We start from the raw sequence: 8,193 nt of genomic DNA, 5'->3' as shown, positions 1-8,193 counted from the left end.
ATATTTCAGATTAATGATTCTAAGCAATGGTAAGTCTATACCAATATTTATAGCTGAATTGTTGTCAGAAAGAAATGATGTGTCACCTGTTTTTGAGAGGTCTGTGTCGTGAAAAGAGAACCACCACTGGTTCTCAGCAGAACCTTTACTTATAAGAGTTGTTCTTGTAAAAGCAGTAATAACTGTTTATTCATGTTTGCTGTAGTGAACTGTATTCTGGTAATCTTCCTCAGTGATGATGTCAGCATGATAACTTTATCTTGCCTGTTTTCGTAAAGAGGTGATGCTAAAGGAGTCATATGAAGCAGGGATATCCAAAACTTACATCACTGAGTCATTTTAGATAACAGTTATGTTTCATGTTATATTGTCTGCACAATAAAACAACACATATATTTAGTACGAAACATGTTAGGCTGTGTATATTAGCCTGTGCAGAGAACAATAATGAAAATAAAAATAAAGAATCTCTATGGTGCAATACAAAACAAAATGGCCCTATCAGATTGCCTTTGTCATGATTGCAGTTTACAACCAATCAAACATCCAAGTTATATGCCGTATAACCCTTTCTGCATGCAGAGCTCCATCAGATTATGTCTGATTTGCTATTACATAAATTAAATTTGCCCATTAGTTTAAATTTAAACTGAGCATATAAACATGCCTTTTCCTGGAAGGACTATTGATTAATAAACGTAGCTGCTAATGTTTAATGTTTAAAGACTGTTTAGAAATATGGTTTGCATGTGTATGGAGTTTCTAATCTGCATGTGAAAATTAACATTTCACACTATTTGAAACACTTCAAGTGTATCAAGTGGTTTCACAGTACCTGTATGAATGAATATTGGTAATCAGCCTTTATTACATTAATCACTCATTTTATCACAGTATCAAGTTAAAGGTGATGTCGTGGGAGGTTGACATGTTGGCAGGTTGACAACACAGTGCCAGCTCCCCACATGCACGTGCACGCACACACACACACACACACACACACACACACACACAGAGCACTTCCCCTCAAGAAATATGAACACCGTATCCAGGAAGCCACACTTTGGCCACCCAGCCCGGCACTTCATTTCCTTTGAAACTATGGAAGAGCACGACCATTCCCCAATGCACATCACCATGAGCGCATGTCAATGAGGTGCAACTGACAGGGCTGCATTGTGAGATGGGCGCAGAGTGGGAGTGCCATGTGACACCTCTGAATGGGCTGCCGGGGGTTGGCTGAGGGGGGAGGATGGCAGCATCCACAAAGGCCCATTGAAGGATTGCAGACTAGGTACAAGACTGGCACTGGTCCTCCTTCCCTTCCATGGGACGTCGGGAGGAGGCTGCTGCTTGGTACTGGCTGAATGGAGGGATTATTTAAGAAGAATTGGAGAGAGGAGGTTTATTATCACCATATTACACTTTCTCCAGTCTGTTGATGACCATTGTGTCCATATACACTACTGGCCTGTGTGATTCACCTCTTTGTCTGGCTCATACAGCCTATATAGACATGTGTTCTCAGCAACACAAGCATTTTATGTATACAGACATCCTGAATGGCAACAAATGTGAGTCATTTGTTCTGCATCCATGACTGATGCAGTAACTGCTTTTCTCTTCACCAGACATGTCAATGTACTGCAACTTAACAAAATACATACAATAATATTATGAATGTAAAAAGAAAGTACTTACAACAATGAGAATCACTGTAAATAGAAAGTGGAAACATAAAAAACAATGAAAAGTTTTTTGGGGGACCCCAAAAAGTGATGGACACACTCATTAAGTGCTTTAAATCGTCACATCAAGTCTGTCAATCAAAATCTTTCTCGTTTTATAATGCTAGTCACATTATTGCTCAGCCTTTAAGCCTGCAAAATCAATCAGTGCAATATTTTTTTGAAATTCTCTAAACACTTAAATCTGTACTTATTGCAGCACCTCCCTATTTTCTTATGTGGTTAATTTGATTTTCATTATTTTATATTTTTAAAAACATATCAAGTGCAGTCTGTTTGGATGAGATACAAATCATATATTAAATTTAGGAGCAAGTTTAGCAACAACAGCAACATAGCAATTAAAATGTAATTTCATTAGGATGAGCAAATACACCTCTTAATACCTCACTGTGTTCAGTGTGTTAAAGTTGTGGAGATACTTTCATTATCAGACTGACTGGGCTACAATGGAGCACAAGATAAGGAAAAAGAGACATTCAACGTGCAACATGAAACGTTCCCTGATCCTTCATGTTTGGACTGTGTTCATGTGGACACATTGGACTTTAGTGGGTTTGCTACCCTCTAGTGGTGAATTTGGTGAATTACAAAGGACTTGACTTAACATCAGACCAGGTGAAAGCATCAAGCTGAAGATAATCTCTCATGCAATCTTGGCTTTTCACATTCAATGGGTGAAATACACATATATAAAAAATGCACCAGTAATAGTTTACAATACCACTGTAGATTAAGATTAAGATTAAAACTGTGGTATTTGCAGTATTGTAGATTAAATTACAGTAACATATTGTAAATGGTAAAGATGTTGCCACGTGGTTTTGCTGGGGAATCTTACTAAGGATTTACAGGATCACACAGCATCTGAGTGTGATACATTTTTAAGCACCACTTCAGTAAATTCCACCTGCTGATCTAATTCTAAATTGTCATCTATTCATGCAACCCTTGGACCAGTCACTAAACAATAGCTACAGCCTATCTGAAGGAAAGAAAATTGGAGCTATCTTATCCACCGTATTTGATGTGTACCTCTCCCGAGTTGGGGAACGCTCATAGTATATCACAGCAGATTCCTCACTTTCCTCGACATATTGTGTTCCAGCTTCTCTCCTGTGGTAGGCGCCATAGCGCTGCACAGCAAATCTCACTGTTTTGTGTCTATAGGTTTTTGGAACAACTGCCTCTTCAGCATAAGAAATGTTTTCACCTAGAAATCAAAATCAAAAAGATAATTACATGATGCAGTAAATTACCCAAAGGAATTCTTACTGGAATAATACAATTGCAGCTTTTTTCATACTAAAAAAATATTACTTGTAAGCCCATAAAGAGAAAAGAAAATGTTCCATTCTTTAAAAATCCATGTTCTCTTCTTTTCGCCCTAACTGGACAACTGTGGAAAACAGAAAGTCAGGGACTAATTGGTCCTTCTACCTTTTGCCAGAAAACACATCAGCATCAGTCTACTTTAGGCAGCACTAATGTGTATACAGACTGGTTAGATTTGTGCTGTTTAGAAAGTGTGCATTTCTGCCAAATGCCTGTTGATGTCAAATGTGTTGATGTATACAATTAAACCAATATTTGTTATTAAAACTCAGTAGAGGCTAATGATCAATGAATGTGATTGCACAGTCAGAACAGTAAGAGTATTGAGTCTTTTCAAATGTATGATTTTTGTTACATGAGCCCTGAATTATAAACTCATCAGTCAGCAATCTTTCAACTTTTCCTGCTCTAGTTACAGACTGCTTTGTTCACCGTTTGCCAGCCTATATCAGCTTGGCCTGATAATTAAAAAGACGTCCTGCATGTACATGAGCATGCATCTCCTGCAGTCTGTGTGACATTTAGAGTCAGCAAGGTTGTTCAGCTGCAGTGTATGTTTTGTAAGGAGAGAGGTCTTCAGTCACATAACCCCTCAGTGCTCCCACCAAGAAGCACATAACGGAGTGGCCTGTGACGAGGAGGCATATCAAGTGACAAACACAAGCCAGTTGGAAACAAGACTGGGCTTTACTGACCTCACATGGAGCAAAGTGTGGAGGAATGTTTCTGCAAGCAACGGACAACTGTGGCGTTATTTATTTATTAACTAATCATGTTGTAAAGATGTTTTAGATTCGAGTACTTTCAGAGACTATAAATAAAGATGTCTGTATATGTACACTGAAAACAAGAACAATGGACAAATATTTTTGATTAAGTTCTTATTATTTTGCCACTAAGAGGCCGAGACCATCCAGCTGTTTTGGCCAATATACCTTCTGATATGTAGCGTTCTGTTGCTGGGTGGGGTGTTGTCTCCACTGGTAAAAGGTATTTACAGCTGCAGGTCATTCAAAGGGTGCCTCTGGGTGTTGGCCACTCATACTCTTCCTGGACTTACTAAAATAACCTCCTTATGTGCACAGGTCAGGTCAGAGGGTTATCGCTCACCTCCCATCCAAGTCCTCACTATAGGACCACCGGATGGGACATAGCCGGGCCTGGACACCAATGTAATTAGGATCATGTCTCTCGCTCCTTGTGCCTGTCTTTGTCTGGTTCCTGCCTTCTGAAAACATCCAACGTATGGCTTCTTTTACTGCTTTCTTTTACTTTTAAACTGTCCACAACATAAAGTGAAATATTGTGAGTCCATATGGAGAAAAACAAAAAACATTGTGTTGATCAGGATAAAAAACTTCTCTCTTCTCTCCTCCCTCAGCACCTTTATGTCCTGTTTTCATGTTCCTTCATCAGAACAGACATCATTAGCGAACAAGGACATTTAAGCCTGTTCGGCTGATTTGGATAGAGAAGTGGAAATGTACCAAGGAACTGAATATGCTGAGTGAAAACAAAGACCCAGACAAACAGGCCTAAGGCAATGTTGGGTCATAACAATTACTCATTAGAATCAAACTAACAAAATAAAACCCTCCATAAACAAACACAATTACACACAATTACACAACAGTACACAATTAAGTAAAGAAAAAATTAAATACTGAAAATGCAACTTACAATAATTGATTTAAGTGGTCACTTTATCAAAATAGTTGCACTTGTATAAACTATGGGCTGGTTTAACTTCTAATAAAATGTCACATTGCGTGTTTTATGTTCAGGTTGTACAAAAAAACTAAAATGATTCTTTCTGTAATGTAGTGGAGTAAAAGTAAGATACTGAACAAAATAAAAGCACCTTAAATTTGTGCTTCATTACAAGCTGCTCCTTTTATGCTTATGCTCTTATGCTGCTTAGTGATCCTCCTGCTGTTGAAGTGAAAAGCACCATGTTCTCAAATAATTATCTTTACACTTTATCAGAGTGTTTTTCATCCTGTTTTATTCTCATACTGAAATCACAGAGGAGATTAACATGTTTCAGAACAGACTAATAATCCTCTGGCTTGTAACTCTTTTAGGATAAATTCTTGGGGTGAAAAGGTCCACTAATAATGCAGCGGGACAGAAATGAAATCTTCAGTTCAAAGCCATAGTGGCATTATTGATAAATGCAGCACTGCCCTCTTGTCCTCTCTTTCTCCCTCTGAATAGTGTAATAACTCTTTTTTTTATTTATCTACAGCACCTACTGACTCACTTGTATTTACTGTTGAGCTTTTACCATTTTATGTTTATTATAATTTTTTCCTGCAGGACAATTCTTTTGCAGAGTCTAAATAATCCTACCAACCACATGCCCAATGATCAAATTATTATCCATACTAACGGTACGTTGTTATGACTAGATCTACTTTTCTAAGATTATCTGCTTTGTCCTTTTGGGACAGTACAACAGGCAGCTCACAGTAAACATGTTTGGCTGGGTGAGACTTGAGATTGAGGAGGAGGAATCACTTTCAGTGGTGGGGGGGGGGACTTGGCCAAAAAATGTGGTGACAGGACTCCTTGTTACACTACAACAACAGAAAACTCAGACCTCTGGCCAAGACCTGTTGCACAACCGGTGGTGTGACAGTGTAGACAAAAGAGAGTGAAATGGACCAAGGGGCAACAGTGATGAGAGGACAAGAAGGGAAAATGCAGCCTGACATAATAATGTGCTCTCTGCTTGCTGTGAATAATAATTAAACAAACACAAGAGTCCAAATCTGCGATCGTTTGCATTGTCCTTAACTTGCCCCTTCTGTGTGCTGTCACACAAAACTAAATAGCATTTTACTCTCAATTAATGTCGTAGGTGTATTCAAACTTACAAAAAAATATTTATTTGTGATGAATCACTCTGAGTATGAATTGTTAATGTATATTTCTATGTGCATGTGCAGGTCTGTGTCTGCTCCAGACTGCATACATTCCTCTCACATATGTAATGTTGGTTTGTTTCCCTGCACTGAACCCTCGAAGCTCAGCAGTGAATGTTATTTCTAACTCAGAGAGGACCTTGAAGTCCAAAGCCCAAAGCAAGTTACACCATAACAATAAACTTGCCATCAGTGACTGCGTTCCGATTGGTCCTTTACACCGTCCTTGCTGCTTCCTGGTGAGCTGGAGGTAATGAGTCACTCTTGTAGCATTCATGCAGGTTGCTTGTTGCTGGGAAATGGCTGAAGATCATGAAAGGCAGTCGCAGCCAGCTGACTGACTCTCCTCTTCATTGAGTTCCTGTGCATGCTCCAACTGACCCATCAATGAAAAGCCACTTTCTTCCCCTTCTCTGGTGCATGGCTATGCAGGAGAGCGAGAGGGAGGTGGGAGAACGATGGACAATACAGTAACCCAACTCTGGCTCGGCACACAATGTGCGGTCTCTGTACCCTGGTGGGGCAACAAACAGAGAGGCCTTTCTTATGATCCAACTGCTTCACCAATCCCACGCCAGCATTCCTCCACACTTTAATTACACAGCAAACACATGCATATTCACGTGCTGATCACGTCACCTCAGCCTAAACGTCCTGTATAGTAATTAAGACAGCAAAGGAACATGTGATCAGAACATAGGAATGACAGCAACTGACCTGTGATTACATAATTCTGTCAGTGAAGGACTGGCTGATGGTTAATCTGTGTTGATGTATTTGGTACTGACCAACAGATTTTCCTGCTGTGTTCATACAGCTTTAGCTTCACTGAGCACAGTGTGACTCCATCGCATGTCAAAACAATAATCTCATTAATACACATATTCTATTTTTACACTGAGTGAGAAATATAATGCAGAATAAAGTACTGTTTGGGGTGGTTTATTTGGACTTGATGCTACACTGTTTTAGTACATTTTAGCAGTCAATGACTGAGCACAGATTATTACACTATAATGAATGACACAGGCATACTTAAAGGGTTTCTTAAGCGCTTCCATTTTTCTTTCAATGTGGAAAGAGCAGCACCACTTCTGCTTCCTGTGTGTTGACTTATCACTAATGCCTATCTGCAGTTACAGGTTCATGGTGTTTGAATGTGTGGCTCCTAAGGAGATATTTAAGAATGCACACTGCTTTGTTAGCAGGATGAGTAAAGAACAGATCTGTATCACAGTGTTGTGGTTGATCTTCTGAATAATTAACCCCTTCTGTTTGTTTGACCTTTTAAATCCTAATCTGTAATCTTGTCAAATTAACAGCAATGACATTTACCACTTAAAGTTAGTTCCTTTTTCCTGTAGCTCTGAATTTTGGTTTATCGTGAATTTGTACATGCAGTGTTTTGTTGGGACTCAGCTATATGATGACATAAGTTGTATAACCATGGTTGTCACATGCAAATCTGACTTCACACAGACAGTTTCAAGATAAGTTAAACCTGCCGTAGCTACTTGTTGGATAGTTCAGAGCACCTTAAATACACCTTTCCACTGGTGTGAAACAACACTTCTGAGCACGAAGTATGTCCATCTTTACCAATTGATACAGGAATTGAGAGATTAAAACCACAACCCCACACATGAATTCACTAAACCCTACCATGAGCCAAACAGTGTTAGAAGTGGCAGGGAACTATGTTACATACACAGATCAAATGATACCTTGATATCTTCAGCTGGAATGCTGGTTTAAAATATCATGGAGTTGTCTGTCACATTCTCACTTCTTTTTCTGCTTCTACTTCAGCAGCAACTACTAATAAATGAACAAATCATTTATTAGTTCAGTTAGATTTATTGATCAGTGTTGTCAGGGATTAATATAATAATTGTCAGTGTCTATCTGCCTTAAATTTGCAACAGCCTCAATACTATTTTGGAATATAACAAATAACAATATATTGGAAAATATATGGGAAATCAGTTAGTACCATTTAACATTTTTATCATGCCAATCTGACTTTAGTTGATGGTTTGTATACAGGATGTCAGATTTTCTGGTGTGTATCATTTTCTGCTGATTATTCAAATGATTACAGGATGAACTTCCTTCTTTTAACAAAGCACAGACAAAGCACAGAACAGGAAGGGAGGCAACCTGAAAGATGAACTTCAGCGATT

The sequence above is a fragment of the Parambassis ranga genome, chromosome 1 (genome assembly GCF_900634625.1).
Source record: "Parambassis ranga chromosome 1, fParRan2.1, whole genome shotgun sequence".
Taxonomy (NCBI): Eukaryota; Metazoa; Chordata; class Actinopteri; family Ambassidae; genus Parambassis; species Parambassis ranga.
The sequence above is the reverse complement of the archived record's forward strand: the minus strand, read 5'-3'. Positions refer to the sequence as shown.